This window comes from Chroicocephalus ridibundus, chromosome 4, assembly GCF_963924245.1.
Source record: "Chroicocephalus ridibundus chromosome 4, bChrRid1.1, whole genome shotgun sequence".
NCBI classification, from domain to species: domain Eukaryota; kingdom Metazoa; phylum Chordata; class Aves; order Charadriiformes; family Laridae; genus Chroicocephalus; species Chroicocephalus ridibundus.
Window position 1 is genome coordinate 71,344,099 of NC_086287.1, and position 19,364 is coordinate 71,363,462.

Here is a 19,364-nt window from a genome sequence, read left to right on the forward strand (position 1 = left end):
GAGGGGCAGAGTTCATGTTCCAGGGCCGATGTGCGGGTGCTTTATTTTGACAGGCAGCTACACTCTGTTCCTAGAAGCATAACCATGTGCCTGTATCAATGATGGGAAATCAACCATTAGTTTACAAACTACGCTGAAGATAAGTTTCCCGCAGTGATGGGTCCTTCTCAAATAAATATTTTTTTAAAAACCTTTTCAGCTGAAAATCGACAGCCGCCTTACCCCTTCGACTTTCAAGCAGTTGTGAGCATTTGACAAGGGTCCCTCTCTGAGGTATTCGGGAGCAAGCAGTTCATCTCAAGCCGGTTCGATTCATTTAGTTTCTTCTCATTAACCACACGGGCACTCCTAAGCTCTCATAGTTTTGGACTTTGTTTTGGACAAAGACAAATTACACCGGGTTTGAAACGCCCCTTTCAGTGACGCCCAGAGGATATAGTGTTACTCTCAGACTAGAGTAGAGGTGAACTATCGCTGTGTTTTGACTGTGGAACTTGAATATGTGTTTCATGTTTTGTGAACAGATTGATGACTCTCCTGCACCTCTTTCTCTGGCCCAGCTTGTGAAGGTAAATATATGTATATATATATAATCTTGTCAAATACTTACCCCTACTCCCTCCCCAAAGAAATCGTTTGCTTTGTATTTTTAACTCTTATGCTGTGGTCTATAGCTGGATAGCTGTTGTAATGTGAGCAAAGCCTTAATTTAATTTTTAATAACTTAAAGTATTTATTTTAACTTTACAATGCGTGTGTATTTTGATACTATCCTGTAAAGAGCAGTTCCCAGCTTGGGCAGAGAGAAGGGGAGTACCTTATCAGCCTCAACGTAACGTTGCAGGATTACTCATCTTCAAGAGACAAAAAAGAAGCCCTTCAGACGCTGTTTACCATTTTTCATACATCTCGTTAAATTTGTGTTGGAAACGAAAACATTTTTTACAGAAGAATGGAACTGGCTGCAAGGTGTGGACATTTCAGGGGGCTTTGCCACAGCCAAAATAGAAGCGTTTCTGTAACGCGGACACTTGCATGGCTATTTCTGAATTGCCGGTCATTACAGTTACAGATCCATTCTTTGAGAGCTGCACAACTTCATAAATTGTAGTGCATCTACAGTGAGCAACACAACCTAATTTGTTTGCACGCAGACTGTGTAAATTCTGAAAAAGCGCCTAATCATTTATTGGAATCTACCAATGTGTATGTGTGGCGTATTAGCAGATGTGACCTCTGAAACTGTTGTAATACCGTGTTTTGCTCTGGAACTGCTTGCATTTTTTGCTCAACAATGCGTAACTTTGTCTGGGAAAGCCCTAGCAATTGCACCTTGTGAAAAGGCGTAGTGCTAGCCAATTAAAACACTAGTCTTTAAAAGTTACAAAGATTATAATAAAGGCGGGAGTTCATTTCCAAGAAAGAGGAATCTTTTCCCGCTGGGAACTTCTTCCCTCTCTCACTGCAGTGTGAGACACGTTTCCTAATGTGTACATTTGTGGGGGGGAATAAAGAAAAACAGAAAGAGTTTGGAAGGTATCCACCAACAGACAGTGGTCTCCATCAGTGCTGTCCCTAAACGCGTCCTGTCTGTGAAGTTCTGGAACCTCACGTGAAGTTTTACTCTAAAATGTGAAAAACTGTCCAAGTGGGGTACACTTTTAGGCTTTTGAGAGAATTTAAGTATTTCAGAAAAATACGGCAGCTCAAACCTGTTACTTTCTCTGACCTCTTTAGTGCAGACTGGCTTAGCATGGAGGCAATGTGTTATCAGGCTTCTGGTTTGTGATTACGACGTATTAAATGCTGTATTTCAATTTTGGTCTATTCCTAGTAATGTTTTGTGGGTTTTGGACGTGCTTTGTAAACCGTTTGGGTTCCAACAAATGAGTGAAGCGTCTGTAAAGTTTTCTGTAAATGTTAATGGAAATGATTTCAGAGATGTCCCTCTGGATTATGTTACTGTTGAGAAAACACTATGTCCAAGAAACAACCATTTAATAAAATGTAGAAACTAGTTTGTTGCTTTTGTGAATGAATGCATATAAAGCCAAAGCCATGAGGGGCTGATCTGAAGGATGGGTACCTGAAGGTCCAAATCATTGACAGTCACTCCCTTAGACCCGGCTTGTAACTGGGCTTGTGTGTAATAAAAGCGTTTTAAGAAATGCTGCTTAAAGAAATCCAGCGGGCTTCCATAATTTGAAGATCTAGCGGTGCACAAGGCTTATATGACAATTTGTATGTTAAAAGGACACAGTCAACTGGAAAAAACCTGCAGGTTTTCCTTACTGTAGTTAAATCACTTAATATGAAGAAGTTAGTAGGGGGAGTCCAAACACGTGGTTTGGACTGCCGAGAGCACATGATGGCCAAACTTCTACTGCAAAGAGTCTGTTGTCTTGCTGAGGGATTATAAAAAGCTTGATTCCTTTTAACACTTCTGTGTCTGAAGCTGAATTTCAGCAAGCAGAAAGAGCTTCCCCGACTCTTGAGTTGAGTGTCCTTTTAACGCTGCAGAGCGTAAATACTGATAGTTGCATACATCTTTCTCCAGTAAACGTACAGTGGCTATCTCCTCCTTCCAGTAGTCTGGAGCTTAAAAATCAGTTGAAGAGTACTGGGTAGCGTCATTTTTTCTACACATGGCTTCAGTCCGCTTGGAAGAAAACTGGATTGGTTACACGAGTCTTGATGTGAAGTGCAAACAGAGCCTAAGGTTTTGAGTGCCCAAGAAGTTAACGGGCACATAAACGTCATGTGATGGCGTAAGGAGTGCCCAGAACACCTTCAGGACAACAGTATTTTCTATAAGCAGCTGTTTTCATGCAGCCCCAGCTAGCGTTGTGCTGCTCTTTACAGGATGGGGTGAGTGGTCTCGTCTCTGGCTGTGTGGGCGCAAATGTGTTTCTAATGCGTGTGTCAAATGCTTACCTCTTAAACAGACCGACAATCTGGCTGCAGCCAATGCTTCCGAAGAAGACAAAATAAAAGCTATGATGATGCAGTCTTGCCGTGAATACAATCCAATCAAGTAAGTGTCGATAACGTCAAATCTGTTCTTTGAAGATTGTGGACAAATTGTAGAGATGTTTGTTTTAACAAGAGAGACACATGCATACCTTTTTCTTCTTTTCTCAAAAACCCTTTAGTTACATGACCAAACCCTGGGATACGCCTCCACCATCCTATATATGCTTTCGTTGCGGAAAACCTGGCCACTACATAAAGAACTGCCCAACGAATGGGGTAAGAGTGCAGGGGACTTCTGGTGTTACTTCACTTTTCCTTTTTCACGTGGCAATTACATAACAAATACAAGAACACTCAGATTAGGCATTGTTTCTCGTGGGGTGAAATCCAGAGGTTATAGGGCAACGTTGCAAACCCCTTCAAAATTCAAGGGAAACCTGGAATTTAAAAGGTAAAATGTTCTTTTTTCTTGGTCGTAGCTATTAAATATGTCCATAGATCTTTCTCTGTGAACTGTCATGCGTATTTTTATGTATTTCAATGCTATTAAAAATCTTTCTGGTTTTAACGCTTTTTAATGACAGTTCACAGTGTTTAGAATTCCGTATAAAAGGAAGATGTTTCTCTTGACCCCACCTATTGAATATTTGCGTGTTTTAATGACACAAGTCTCTGGTTGAGTATTCATGCCATCTAACTTTAGTCGCCGAATGCATATGCAACCTTCGTACATATCGATGGTGAACTAAGTTTCTCCAGTGACTGGTTCAGAGCCCTGAATGGGGCTCTCCCTCTGCATTGCGCTGTGGAGGAGGAGTGGGTTTGTGCCTCTCCTCTGAGTGGATGGTGAGCTAAGCCATATGTAATCCTTGCGGAAGCTGAAGTTTAGCAAAAGAATGTCCACGGAGTTCAAAATGCTGCTCAAGTCCTTGAAACATCCTGGCTATATTTCTGTAGGAAAATAAGTATTTTTGGTCGAGTAACCCTTAGGCTAGGTAGAAGGAGAGAATTAAGGGCTTTTGCTGCTTAAATTAATCATCAAAGTGTCATTTTAAGTGTGGGTCTTAAGATGAGCTATGTCTGCATTCCTTTTCTTAACAGGACAAAAATGTTGAGCCTGTTGCCAGAATTAAGAAAAGCACGGGCATTCCAAGGAGTTTCATGATGGAGGTGAAAGATCCCAATACAAAGGGTGCTATGCTGACGAAGAGCGGAACATATGCAATACCAATTATTAATGCGTAAGTATGGAACTAATTGGGCTGACCAAAAGGTGAAGGAGAGAAACCATGCGTAAATGTCTGAGTGGCAATGCAGCCAAGTTGGCCGGCATCTGTAACCACGGGGGAGGAAGCATTGTCATTGTATGTTAACCTCAAAATCCGTGATGCGTTCTCGTATTAAAATAGGGCGGTCCTACTGTTCATGCCCCGGGAACTCCAGAGCTTGGAAAAGTTTTCCTGTACCCATTGTTAAATTTTTCCTTCCTCACCCGTCCCTCCAGGGAAGCTTATGCTAGCGGAAAGAAGGAGAAGCCTCCCTTCTTACCAGCGGAGCCGTCCTCCTCCTCCTCCGAAGACCCTGTTCCAGATGAGTTGTTATGTCTCATTTGTAAAGAGATAATGACTGATGCGGCCGTTATTCCCTGCTGTGGAAACAGTTATTGTGATGAATGTAAGTGTTACTCCCCGGTTCGTTCACTCCAAACACCACATCTGATTTTCTGAAAGCAGAAACAGGAGATGACAAAATGTCTTTGTTACCAGTTCTATTCCATACTTGAGTGTCCACTGAATAGGAAAGGACTCTTCTCGTATAAAGGAAAAAAAAAGGCAGAAAGCTTTTTTCCTTTTTTACGTATCTTGTTAAATCCTCTTTACATGCGGAAGGACAAGCATTAGAAGAGTGCACAGCTGCGCAGGTGATTACAGTATTAGATATTGAATGCATTTAGTTTTTCTCACAGCCCTTTCCCTCACACAAAATGGTATAGCCAACTCTGGTCGGCTCAGTATAACCAACCTTACTGTGGTCTGCCACAAACCGATAGTTAGGCATTTAATCCACATTCTTCTCCACGGGAGAGCTGGTTAAAACCTTCGCAACCCAGTCCTTCTGATGTTCTTTTGAGGTGCGTTTTATTCATTAACCTGGAGGGTGGTGACTTCTCACTGTACTAGAGAGTGGAAAAAAGGACAGTCAAAACATCCAGACGCAGCCGTCTTCAAATGTTACGTTAGTGAAATATCAAAACCGCACAGTTATTTGCTGCATCCTAGAAATGATTTCCATGGTTGAACATTTATAGCTTCATGCTCTCAATTCAAGACCATATTCACTCATTAATCATATATCTCTTTTTATGATTGATTGGAGCCTCCAAAATTTCCTTTTGTTGGCTAAACCTACTTTGATGATTCTAATTACGCACAGGCATTAGAACAACATTGCTGGAGTCTGAGGAACACACATGCCCAACGTGTCATCAGACAGACGTTTCCCCTGATGCTTTAATTGCCAACATGTTCCTACGCAAGGTAACAGGATGACTTTTACGTAAACTGTAAGACAAGTCTATTTGTAAAAAGCCAAAAGGGAAGAAAATATTAGTTTACATCTCCTCAAAACCTGCTAAATTAAATCGGCTACATTTACTTTTCAAATCCATTATCTGTTGCTGGAGAAGCTGACAACTCTTTAGAGACAGTGGGGCAAATTCAGATCGCGCTTTTGTTTAACGTGATTGCCTTACTGTCAAATTCGGTGTTAACACTGAAGTATTTTAGATACAGGTACTCTGAGTGACCAGTTGTTACTCTCAGTGTTTAAGGCGATGTGTGCATGTGTTTGTGTGTTGATTCATTTTAGGATTGACAGCATTTACAGGACTACACAAGTAATTTTACTCTGTGGAGGCTTTTGTTCATGTATCTACTGAAGTTTCATATTACCTTGTGGTAAATGTTTTTCTGCCTCTAGGCTGTGAACAGCTTCAGCAATGGAAGTGGCTACACAAAAGGGCTCCACCAGCCGATTCAGCAGCAGCAGCAGCAGCCGCCACCACCTCCACCAGCACTCATGACTATGACTGTTGCACCTCCTGGACCTTTTCAGTAAGTAAATCTGTAGATCAACATGAACATAAAAGACACCAGGATGCCAAAGTTAGATTCTTCTCCTTGAGCTGCGCTGACAGCCATTTATGTCTCATTAGTGACAGTTTCAGATAACTGCGGAAGTTCTGTTTAGTGAAAGTCCTCACTTTGAAAGAGGACACTTTGAAAAGTCGGAAGTGTGCCTCCTGCAAGAATGTTCTCAGAAGTATTGCTTGTTTGGGTCCCGTATCAGTCATTCCGTACAGGCTTAGCCTGAGAGAGGAACGCTTTTTCCCCAGGAGCCCTTTCATTTGAAGGGGCTAGCAATTCCTAAAGAAACCATTTTGTTATGGCAAACCTTCTTGAGTGGGTTAATTTCTCTTTAGTACCGAGGAAATAATATTTCCATGAAAAGTGTAAAAGCGCAATCCTGGGTAAAATAGGCCAGGTGTTTTCACAGTACTTCTTTCTACAGTATTTCTATAATCAATATTACGATAAGTCAGAGTCATCCTCAGTAATACACAGCATAGTCAGCGACGCGTACAGATTGGATAATAAACACTGAAACACTGTAAATGTGAAATATTTACAGACATGACAGTAGCCCTTCAAAAGACTGTTTGAACAATAAAAATTTGGGGTATTTTTTGTAGCAATGCTGATAGCGTTATACCTCCTGCTGCTCTGGTGACTGCTGCTGAACCTTCTGCATCTCCCTGGCTGTCGGTCAGCAGTTTGTTGAAAGAGAAGGTAAGTTGTATTTCAACATATGCAGTGATTCTTGCATTTAGTAGAGCTTCTTTTCCAACCGTCTGCATTTACTCACAAGGCCTGTCAGGTTCCTGTACGAAGACAACCAGCATTACCAAGTCTTCCGGGCCCCCAAGGACAATCAGTGCCCACAACTGGTAAGTAACTATAACTTCAGAAATTCTGTAAAGAAATGGCCTTCAGATACACTGAATGGGATTTTTCTCTTTGTCCTCTCCCGACTCCAAAAGGTCGTCATCCAACGAGAGCCAGTACACCTCGCTCAGCAGGTGGCAGACCAGGCTGGGAACTGTAAGTATTCCACAGCAATTCAATCTATTACTGCTTGTAACGAGGCCATAACACGTACCTTATACAACAGCTGATTTACAATGAAGAAAGAATGCACAGATAGCTGTGGAGAATACAAGTGGTAATTAATGTTTAAACGGCTTAATTTGAATTGGCTTTGACGGAGGGAGTCTGTGCTTGCGGTGAGATTATTTAACATAAAACCCCGGTACACGATTGAAAAGAGGACTCTGAGAAACGACGTTTTTTTGAGGACACTATAGTTACATATAAAAATGAAACAGAATCAAAGGATCGGATGGAAAGCCACCCTTTTGATTGCTGGCTGAACAGAGCTGAAAAAATTGATTTCCTGATAGAAACCAGACTCCAACATTCTCTTTTTTTTTTTATTGGCAACTTAGTTGATACTGATTGAGCACATGATTGGAAAAGTCAGTGCTGCTAGTTTCTGACAATTTTGAATTTCTTCAATATAGTCATCTCCAACAGCCAAGCTGCTTTCTCTCAGAGGGAGAGAGAGGAGCCTGCCTTATCTATTGTCGCAGTGTCAAGCTCGTCCTTCCTTTTGGTATAAATTTGTTCTAGGTAGATTGTAAGGGTGCATTGTGTTTCTAAAATCTTAAGATAAATAAATAACAGAAACCAGGATCCATCCCACAGATTGTCTGAAATCTGAAATTCAGTAAGGAAGAAAATAACAGTTCAGGGACAAGAACAGGCCAAATATGTCATCAACAACGTGGGAAGCATTAAGCGTATCAAGGAGTGGCAGAGGAGCGGTGGGCACTCGGCACACGGGAGATGGGAGTCTCTTTTCAGCATGGGCAGCCTCCATGCACAGTTGCAAAGCTGAGTATGAGGAGAGAAGACTGAGGGACGTGCCGGGGATGAGGATGTGGAGGGCAAGTGTGAAGACCAAGAAATGAGTGTCATCTCAAATGAACAGAAAGCAGGGAGAAAAATGCTCGCCACCACGCTCCGGCTTTGTTCTCTTTCCTCTTTAAAATCAGGGCAGAGTCCGTAAGGGAGAAGCAGATTGTGTAGAAGAATGAGGAGGAGTTCCACTCCATCCTTCTGTCATTGGATGGACTGGATGATTCAAGGGATTAGCAGCGATGGGGGTTTCATATGTAGGGTACTAGCTCACATACGGCAGAGGCTACAGCAGACGGATCGTTAGAATTGGGCAGCAGTTGTTAAGGAGCAGGTGTGTCTCTTCCTAAAGGGGAGGAATGATGCTAATGAACATATGCAGAATAATGTGAAATGGTTCTTTAAAAACTAATAAAAGCAAAACTTGTGAAGAAAAAGCTCAGGGTAGCTCATGTCTTCTGTCCCCAAAAATCACATGGGCAGGAGTCTGAACAGCTCTGTTAGTAACGCTGCCAGTAGCTTTCCTAGAGTAATGGCAATGGGTTGTAGTCCTAGAGGCTGAGTTCAGAAGCCGTCACTATCCTTGGTTAGAGCTATGATGTGGAAAATTTTGCTAGGCCATGTGGCTAGAAGTGTCCTGTGTGTAGAATTGCTGTACAATCCGTATTTTGCTGTATTTTGCATCCTGTACAAATTGCCAAATCAGTAGTGAAGTTAAATGGACTGAGCGGGCATTTTAAAATGGAGCTTTACTGTCTTCAGGCTGAATCGTGTCTTCTTGATGTTTGGTAGTGCACTGTAGCCATTAAGACTTGCTCTTTTTGCGTCTTACTGCACCAAAAAGGGTTTGCACTGCATGTCGTGCCTGAGTAGTGAAACACGTGTGCCTTTGCGGACCAGCAGAAGCCAGTATAGGCCACCTTCAGTCAATCAAGAGCTGTGGCAGTTCATGTGACAGAAATGGTGGATATAAACTTACCCTTCCTCTATGCTTTTACACTATCAAAGCAGCAGGTGTTCTCTCTTGTAAGCAGAAACTTTTACATGTTATCACGTTCTCCAGTTTGCAGTAGCGTTATGTCAGCAGCTGAAAGCAGCTTTGACATAAGCATATGGAGAGGGGAAAAACCCCCAAGCAACTAATTTTGGGAGGAAAAAAATCAACCAGGAGAGTGACTGTTTTGAATTAACTTCATTTATGGTTTTTGTGTTGTTTTTTTTTCTAAGGTCCAAGTCTCCCTATAGTGCTTCATTTTACTCTAGAAGTTCGTGTACCCACTCCAAGTCAAGATCAGGTTCTTCCCGCTCTGGCTCCTACTCTCGATCATTTAGGCGTTCCCCTTCTCGTTCCTTCTCGCGATCACCACCCTATCCAAGAAGAGGCAAAGGGAAGAGTCGTAACTATCGCTCTAGGTCAAGGTCTCCAGCGTTTCGAGGCCAGTCTCCCACTAAACGGACTATACCTCGAGGGGATGGAGAAAGGCAGTACTTTAAGAGATACCGAGAAGTTCCCCCGTATGATATGAAAGCTTACCATGGCAGATCTGTTGACCTCAGAGGTCGCTTTGAAAAGGAGAGATACAGAGAATGGGAACGGAACTATAGAGAATGGTACGAAAAGTTTTACAAGGGCTTTGCTGCTGGCGCTCAACCTCGACCAGCAGTAAATAGAGAGAGCATTTCTCCAGATAGGTCTGGTCCACCTGGGACCAGACGAGAGAATTTGCCATATGCTCGGGGACGCAGGGAAGACTCTCCTGGTGGGCAAAGCCACAGAAGTCATAATAGAGATGGACGTGACCCTGAAAAACCTTCTGGAAGAGAGCGCCACGGCATGAAAGATCCACCACAATCAAATGAGAAGGACATGGAATATCCGCTGGAAGATGGCAAAGGAAATGAATGTAAAAAACACCAGAAGAGAAGAAAAGGGGATGAGAATAAAGGATTTCCCAATGCTGAGTTTGGGACAAAACTCAAACACAAGAAGAAAAAAATCGAAGAAGAGCAAAGAGAAGGATGACTAAAAAGTGAAATCTGTCACTCCATGGAACGACAGATAATGAAAAAAAGACTGAATTCTTAAGTCATCTGTATCAAATTTTCTTAAAATGTGAACGAATTCAAGTGTTGCAAGTAACGGCATGAAGGCGACTGTGCTGCCCTTGAAATATTGCAGCTGGATCTTTACATTGGAGCTTTATAGAAGTGAACATTTTGTTCAGAATTGTGAGTTGTGACAATGCAACGTGAAAGGTTTTGCTGGGGCATCTTAGTTTTAACCACCGTTCATTACTTTGGGTGGAGTTTCAGGTACTGTGAACATCTTCATGGTTGAGTATGTTTTTTAATTGCCTGCCAGAAGCAGCTGTTACAACCGATTATGAAATATCAGCAGAATGATTTGCAGAATACGCAGAGCCCTGATACGTCACTTTTTGATTACAATAAAATGTTTTCAGTAAACCGTCCAACGTGGTGAGATTTCCAGTGACAGTGGGAGATTAGCCGAGAAAAGACTAGCGACAGAAAAACGCCAGCAGTAAAAGCTTGCTGGTAGCTTACATGTGTGCAAAATAACACAGCAACGCATTTGGTTTTGAAAAGACTGGTAGGACTTTAAATCTTTTGAACGGATGCAACGTGGGGAGGTATTGCTGAGAGGTGCACGTTTTTCACGTGCCAAGTGGACTTGGTTTTATATTGTAAAAGGTAGCATATGGCCCCAAACATACAGCCAGTATTAACAGCTGGGACTGACTGTTTTAAAATACTGTTACGTGTGAAGCTGTCACATTTCAACATTGTTCTAGTTTGTTTAGAAAGCTGTTGTCATTTGCCAGCAAACATTTACACACATGCTTTAAGATGCCCTGTAATCTGTATTTCCTCTCATAACTCTGCTGATCCCCAGGATGCTTGTGTTTTTGAAACAGAACCTTCAGTAGTAGCATTTTCACATGGTGGTGCCATGACACAGACCTAACCCTTCCATTAATAGTGGGGTTCAGCAGATGAGTTTGGCAGAAGAAGAAAGCCCACTAGAAAGTCAGGCTTCTGCTTTAAACTGCTTTGAACAGTGACAATCTAGAAGGCATAAATTTAATTAGCGGGATCTTTTTAAGACAGACGTAATTTAAAAAAAAAAAAAAAAAAAAAAAGAAGTGGCAGTGGTGGGTGTTGCTCCACTGCCAGAAAGCCAGCACGGTAGGAAATACTTCTCGTTGTGCATTAAGGGCATAACATCACGGTAACGGTTGCATTCAGTAGGGAAAGCCCTTGACTGTTTGGCTGTTGGGATTTGCCCCAAAGGAGTTCTGTTTGGAAGTACAATAAATTAAAGCAGCATTTTAGGGCTTCCCATTCGCAGAGACTATTTTGTTCAAAAAGTGTCATAGTTTATAGGTACTGTTACTGGGGTATTTAGGACTATACAGGAATAGTGAATAGTAAATAGTAAATAGTACTAGGGATAATCCATCTTGCTTTGCAGTGGGGGTGACTATCACATTTTAAATATTGGGTTAGAGACTGGGCATCCTCTACTTCTCAGGGTTAAAACAAGAACAAACCAGAATTAGTCCTGGATTTCAGTTCCTGTAGTTTGTGCCTTCTCGTGTCAGGGCGTTCCTGGTGGATTTCAGGTGTTTTCTGCACAAGGCAAAGCAGGCTTTCCAGTTCAGCGACTCAAATTTTGACTTCCCAGAATCAAAAAGCACCGGTCCATCCTAGTTGTTCAGCGTGCTCACCCGGCATTTCCTATGTGTGCTCCAGGGAACTCGTATCACCAAAGCCAACTCCAGATGTGTGAGAATTTCAGGCAGCTCCGACTCTCCCTTTGCATGGTCTGTGCTCGTGATGATGAGGCCACTGAAAACCGAAGACTTCTTTCTCACCAGTCCCTGTGAACATACTTTGGCCTAATGAGAGAGTGAAAATTTAGGACTCGGTGAAATGGGATTCTTATAAGAGTTGGAATGTGTGAAGTATGCCTTATTATCAAGGTTCAGAATACTTAGGAATTGCATGGAAGTAAAATTTTGGACGTTTCTTTATGGAATAGCTCCATAAAACCAGGCCGAATCCCCTATTGTTATATCACCTTGTGCCGAAAAAGCTGTAGTCGAAGCCTGTCAAGCTCAGTTAAACTCTCCTCTCTTTTCAGAGCACTGTAGCAGCATTCCAGGTGATTTTTCAGTCTCCTGTGAATTTAGTTTACTCTGCATGTGGAGTTTCTTATGATTACTTTTTTCCAGGCTTTCTGAGCTGCAGAACACCTGGAATGCAGCTATGCTCCGGCCTGAGTAGTTAATTTTTACTACATGCGTGTTTAGAAGTCTCCCGACCGAATTTCTGAAGTTCTTAGGCAGTGCCGACAGTAGTGTGAAGGGAGGTATGCGAACAGGGCGCTCTGGGTGAGGGTAAATGCTGGAACACGTCTGACTCCAGGCGGTGAAATACAGTTCAGGTGGTGAAACCGCAGTGAAGGAAAGCACGCTTACAGAGAGTTCAGGTGGTGAAACCACAGTGAAGGAAAGCACGCTTACAGAGCAAAATCAGTTTGGACTGTTGGTCAGACATAAGAAACAGATGTTGACTCAGTGACTAAATTTAGTATGTTCCTTCTGGAACAATACTGCTTGGTCATCTGCTAGAGGTTAAGTGTGGTCCGTTCCATGGAAATGATCACAGATCCCACGGTCTGTCTTCAGAAAACCCTTGGACCAAGATACCTCATCTCCCCTCTTCAGGTGAGGCGGAACGGGTCTGAGCGGTTTGAACACACCGACACGTGGCAACTCTTCAGCTGGAAAAGCTCAGGCAGAGACGTAGGTGGTTGGAAAATCTAAGTGGAAATGACCAAACAGAAAGCTCCCCCAAAGTGGGTGACAGACTCGGCGGTTATCATCCACAGCTCTGAAAAAAAGAACTGTGTGAAGAAGACAAAGGCATAAGGCACAGGATAATGTCGTGCATGGCTAGAGGTAAAATCAAGAAACCTAGGACACGAAATGAATTTTAGTTAGAGCCCCTAATAACTGTTTTGCATTTTAAAAGTAAAGGCCAGGAAGGAAAAGCTTATATCTATTGCCTAACGAGAGAGAAGAAATAACGGTTGGAACAGTAGCGGCAAATACATTTTTCCTTAGTCTTCACCAGAAAAGGTTGATTGTAACCAGCTTCAGGGAAATTTAGGTCAGTAAAATACCAGGATCATGGGCCAGAGAAAAGAGTATGTTAAACAATGTTTCGGATAAAACAACTGCTTGGGTAGTCAGGGTACGAGCCAAAGGGCCTTTTACAAGCCGAGGGATGGCGTTACACCTCTGCCGACTGAAGAGTAAACCTTGTACCTACCTTCAGAGGGGAAAAGAGCTGGATTGTGTTTACATATTTGTTGTAATATCACTCCAAATTTGGCCGACTATTTTATAGTGTATAAACACACAGGAGATAAGAGGAGGAGGAACAGTCATGCTCAAACTGAAGAACAAGAGTCAGACCTGGGCCTGTCTCTACAAACTCTGGCTGTGAGAGCACGGTGTGGAAACCTGAGCGCTGCCGCAGATGAGAACAACGTGTGTTTACACGTTTGTTGGAGTCCTCTGCACAAGAAGGCCATGGACCTCTTGGAACGGGTCCAGAGGAGGGCCATGAAGATGCTCAGAGGGCTGGAGCCCCTCTGCTGTGAGGACCGGCGGAGAGAGCCGGGGTTGTTCTGCCTGGAGAAGAGAAGGCGCCAGGAGACCTTAGAGCTGCCTTCCAGTCCCTAAAGGGGGCCTACAGGAAAGGTGGGGAGGGACCCTTGATCACGGAGTGGAGCCATAGGACGACAAGAGCCATCAGTGAACAGAGCATCCTGTTTCTCCTTATCAGAGAGTTCGTTATATGGTGGGGCTTCCTCAGCACGAGACACCACCTCCTCTGGTGGCATTCCAGAGTCTTTGCCTTCAGGCCAGTTTGTCATCACTTCTACAATTCTTGGACAATTTGGGTTTCCTATTCCAGCTCACTGCGTGATTAAGGCACCCCACTTACTCCAGGTAGCATCGGGAGCATGATGAGTAGAAGGAACTTTGCCTTTGAACATCCAGCCCAGCACTGGCCATGGGGGCACCAGGAGGAGCTGTGCTCGGGTACCAATTACCTCTGAAGCAGCTCCAACTCCTTCACATGCTGCCAGAATTTCTTTCTCAGCTGGAGTATAGTTGGCCTTGGAGCCTTTGTATCCTCAACCTCAGAATCCTAGGGGTCGACCTCAAGTCTCCCCTGGTGCCTTCTGCCAGAGGCTCCAGGTAGGTCCATTGTCCCCGGCTGCAGTGGAGAGCACATTTTTAATGTCCCGTCCTGTTCCGACTGCTCTAAGAGCTGCTGCATGCAGAGTCTCTTGTTTAATTTGCTTAAAGGCCTGTCGTGGCTCAGGACCCCGCCTAAAATCCTTTTTCTTTCCAGTCCCTTCATAGAGAGGTTTCACAATCTGCTTATAACCTGGAATGTGCATGCTACAGAAACCCACAACACCTGCAACGGCTTGTGTTTCCTTTTTGTTAGGAGGTGGCGACATAGCTGTTCTTTTGTTAATCACATCCATTGGGGTCTGGCCACGAGCATCTTGCCACTTGAGTCCCAAGAACTGGATGTCTCCTGCAGGTCCCTTGACCTTACCTCTTTTCATGGCAAAACCCACTTTCAGAAGGGTCTTGGTTATTTTCTGACCCTTCTTGAAACCTTCTTCTGCTGCATTACCCCACACAATCATATCATCAACGTATTGCATGTGTCCTGGAGCCCCAGCCTTCTCCAGTGCAGTCTGGACCAGCCCATGGCAAATAGCAGGGCTGTCTTTCCACCCCTGGGGCAGTCCATACTGGATGCTCTGCAGGCGAAAGCAAACTGTGGCCTGCACCCTGCTGCTGAAGGAAGAGAGAAAAATGCATTAGCAGGGTCAATTGGAGCATACCATTTGGCTGCCTTTGACTCCAGTTGATGTTGCACTTCTAGCAGGTCTGGCACAGCAGCAGTCAGTGGTGGTGTGGCTTCCTTTGGGCCATGGTAATCTACTGTTAATCTCCCGTCTCCATCAGACTTCCACACTGGCCATATTGGGCTGTTAAAGGGTGAGCGAGTCTTGCTGAGCACTCCTTGGGTCTCCATCTGACGAACCAGGTTCTGGATGGGAATCAGGGAGTCTCGGTCGGTGCAGTACTGTCGTCAATGATCTGTGGCAGCAGCAATTGGCACCTGCTGTTCTTTAACCTTCAGCAGTCCCACCACAGAAGGGTCAGCGGAAAGGCCAGGTAAGGCAGACAGCTGTGTATTGTCCTCAGTCTCTCCAGCTGCTGTACCAAAAGCCCACCAATACCCTTTCAGGCCTTTGAAATACCCTCTCTTGAGGCAGCCTATGCCAAGGATGCACGGAGCAACAGGGCCAGTCACAACGGGATGCGGCTCCCCTTTATTCCCTGTTAGGCTCACTTCAGCCTCCAGTGCAGTCAGTTCTCGAGACCCGCCTGTCCCACCAGAAATAGTGACAGATTTTGCCCCTTTATGATTCGAAGGCAACTGGGTACACTGCGCGCTGCGCTATTAGCAGAGGAGTTCCTATGCGGACCGGAGAACCGCTTACCAAGGAGTGGAGCAGCCACCCTCCTGGAAGAATTCTCTCTTTGCTCTGCTTTGCCTTGCAACTCAAGCTTTCGTGCTCGTGGTACCGGGGTAGATTTTCTACCCCATTTACTCCTGTGCTCTCCATAGTCGCAGCGGCAAAGCCACAGGAAATCCCAGAGCGGGTCCTGTTTCTCTTGAATGGGTTTCGTGGGAGGGTGTTATTTCTGAATGGCCGAGAGTGGGACGGTTCAGAGGAAGAGTGGGATTCTTTCTCCAGCCTGGACAGTTAAAAAAACAGTTTGTAATTTTTCTTAGCTGTTACCTCGTTTTGCTTGGCTGTTGTCTTGGTCGTTTCCTCGATTTTCTCAGTCATTTTTTCCACACCTGCAACAGGAAGGGGACAAGAGGGACTGCCTTCATATTGTCGTACCCTGCTAGCCACTTCATTTACATTTGGTGCATAAGGAAAAAAGGTAGAAAAACTGGCAGGGTCCTCCTCAGCCAGGGGCCATAGACGCAGCCCCAAGCCATTGATGCAGCCCCAAGCCATTGATGCAGCCCCAAGCCATTGATGCCTCGCCTTTTCCACAGAGCGTGGGAGCTGGGAGGGAACACCCCATTGGTCAGTTTGGGTCACCTGACCTGCCCAGGCCTTCCCGCAGCTGCCAGCCCTGCCCAGGGGAAACACGCCAGTCACTGCCCCTGCTGGCCCCAGCAGGCAGTGTGGGCAAGAGGCTCTCCCTGAGCAGAGAGCTGGCTCTGCTGCGCCCCAGCCCGGGGCTGGTGGTTGCTTGCGTGCAGTCCTGAGGCACAGCTCCCTGTTGGAGTGGCCTCCCCAGCCCATCTGCCGGCTCCCCGGGCACATGAGGGTGCAGCCCAGCAGGGCCCGGCAGGGACTTGGGCATCTGCACTTTGCTGAAGTGTTGCCTGAGCTCCTCCTCTGCCCGCTGAGCCCAGCAGATCCTCTCGCCCCAGGGGAAGCTCTTCTCTGCTCGGGCCTTTTCCCCGGGTGTGTGGGGCCTGGCACGTCTGGAGGCTGGTCTGGCTGGGACCCTCATGGCCCAGGGGGACTGGCAGAACCTAGAGCAGCCTCAAGTGCTGGCACAGGCGAGTGAAGGCCAGGAGGGTTGTAAAAGGGTGCCAAACACGTCCTGACCCGTGAGCGTCTCATGAGCTTAACGATCAGAATTCTTCCCAGCAGCTCGTGCGCGGCTCTGTTCTGCAGCTGTGCTGAAAAGAGCCCGGAGGGCCCCGGGATGCGCTAGTTCTTGCAGTGGTTGCGCGGCACCGAGGGCTGTTCTGCTCCTCAGACTGCAAGCCAGCGAGTGTGCTGGGGGTGCCCAAGAGGCTGGGAGGGGACAGAGCGGGGACATCTGAGGCCAACCGCCCAAAGGCATATCCCACACCCTACCACAGCGTGCTCAGCAATGAAACTGGGTGGGGGTGGGGAGCGAAGGTTGGCGGGGTCTGCCCTTGCTCGGGGCCTGGCTGGGCATCGCTGGCTTGCTGGTCGGCAATGGCTTTCTTTTGCATCCCTTGTTTTCCTTGGGCTTTCTTTTCCGCTCTCCTTGTTTCTAAGCCACCACTTTTCTCCCTTTCCCCCTTCCGATGCTCCCCCTGCACCCCACTGCGCAGGAGCGAGGGAGCGGCTGTGTGGTGCTGAGCTGCCGGCCAGGCTTCAGCCACACCAGCCTGTGAGCAAAACTGTGCCCTCCCGAGGGGGAGAGGGCTCCCCCTTCCTCCTCCATCACGCCGCGGGCATCCCCTCTATCCCACTGGCACGCACCAGAGCCTCAGCATTTGGCCCACGTTCCTCCTCGTCAAACCTGGAAATGGCCACTCAAAGGATTTTGCTGTGTCTAACGAGAAAAGATCACCTTTAACACTGGAGTGCCATTTCCCTGCGCTTCCTTGCTTCAGCTGCTTAGAAGGGCATCCTCCATCCCACTTGTGTCTGGACAGCAGAAATTTGGTTGCCAAAAATGTTTGCTCAGAAAAGGAGCTGCTGCCTGCAGAGAAATCAATGTGACCGATGGAAAAGAGGAGACGTCTGCACCCTCAAAGAGGAGGTTGGCCCTGCGGCCCCCTGCCTTCGCCAGCGGCCATTTCCCTCTCCTGCTCTTCTGCACCAAAAGGGATCCGACTCCGGGCACCCAGCAGTGACTTGGTTTACTGAAAGTTTAAAGCAATAAATGAGCCTTGGATGTATCTGAATATGAACATCTCTGAATCCTTTCTGAAAGGAGACCTGCTGCCAATTGTGACACGTTTGTAAATGAGAAAAGAACTGGTGTGCGAAAGCAATCCACCTTCCCCATGTACCAGCGTTCTTAATATATGTAGTATTAGTGACACTTCAGAGTTTCAAATGGGAAAGCAACCCTTGCAGCTCCAAGGCAAGGGATGAACGTGCAATTTTTCATTTCTTGATCATTTACCAGATTGCCGCCCTTGCTGATTTTCTACTGCAACATTTCTTTTCAAATCATTGTACGCGCCACTGTTCCTGGTTACATCAAAAGAAACCTGCACCATTTTAACACATATGCTGGCCTGTCTCGTCCGAAAAGAAGTTGAATTTTACCCTGTTGGGGAAAATTGGAAACACGAGGATTGGAACCCCTCCCAAACTCCACCAAGGGCACCCAATGCCCTCCAAAGCCTCCCTTGAACCATCTAATGGCCCCCAAGAGCCTCCTAAGTCCCACCCACAGGACCCAAAAAACCCTCAATATCCCCCCAGGAACCCCAAATACCCATGGGAACCCCACCAAGTTGCATAGACCTGTACATGTCTTCATATGTGGTCCTATCTGCTAGAATTGTGTCTTTTCTAGAGACTGCCAGTGGAGTTGCGTTTTTTCTTGTTGTATGGGGTTGAAAATGCATATACTACATGGGCAGACGATTAGGATTCTGTTGCAGTTCATGTATTTATAACAAAACTTCCAGTCCTGCTGTATTCGTGGCATTTTTACTGGCATTAGTGGAAGGAGGCGGTTGGTATTTTCAGGGTCCATTCAGCTTTCTGGCTGGCTTTGCAAAACTGACATAAGCATGTGCACTGAGGAGATGTGGGCCTTGAACCTGGTAGCGTTGCTGCTTCAAACCGCTAGCTCTTGAGAGAGCTGCTGTTAAACACAAGTGTTTTTCAGGTACCAAGCTTCCAAGGTGAGGCTGGCAAGCATTTTTCTTTTCTAGCTACGGTAGATGCTCATGGCAATAATGCCTTACAGTGAGCAATATACGCTGCTACTTGTTTTGAAAGCTTGCTTTCTCTGTCTATTTTCCAGTTTCCCAAATGCCTCTTTCCCCCTCTTTGCTTTCTTTTAAAAGCTTGGAGTCTTTTAGAGACGGTGCCTAGAGCTGTGTACATCTTTTATTTCCTCTCCTGTGTGGAAGTCCACAGAGCCCAGGGACCCTACGGCTCTGCCCCACGGCAACATGGACCGTGGGGACCCAGACCTCGGCCCCACAGAGGGGCTGTGGAGGGGCTCACGGCCGGTCCCGGTCCCCCCCCACGTCTGTGATGTCATTATGGGGCACGTTCCAGATCCACCGGACAGGCAGGGGTTCTACTATGATGTTGGAGGGAGGGCAAGGACCAAGTGCTGTGAGCACCCCAGAGAGAAGCATCTCCCACTGCCCCAGGCTTCGAGGTGGGCGATAGCTTGGCTTGCACCGCATACTCCTCCTCACCCAGGGAGAGGAAGATGAGTGCAGTGGCTTGCCCCGCCTTCCATGGGC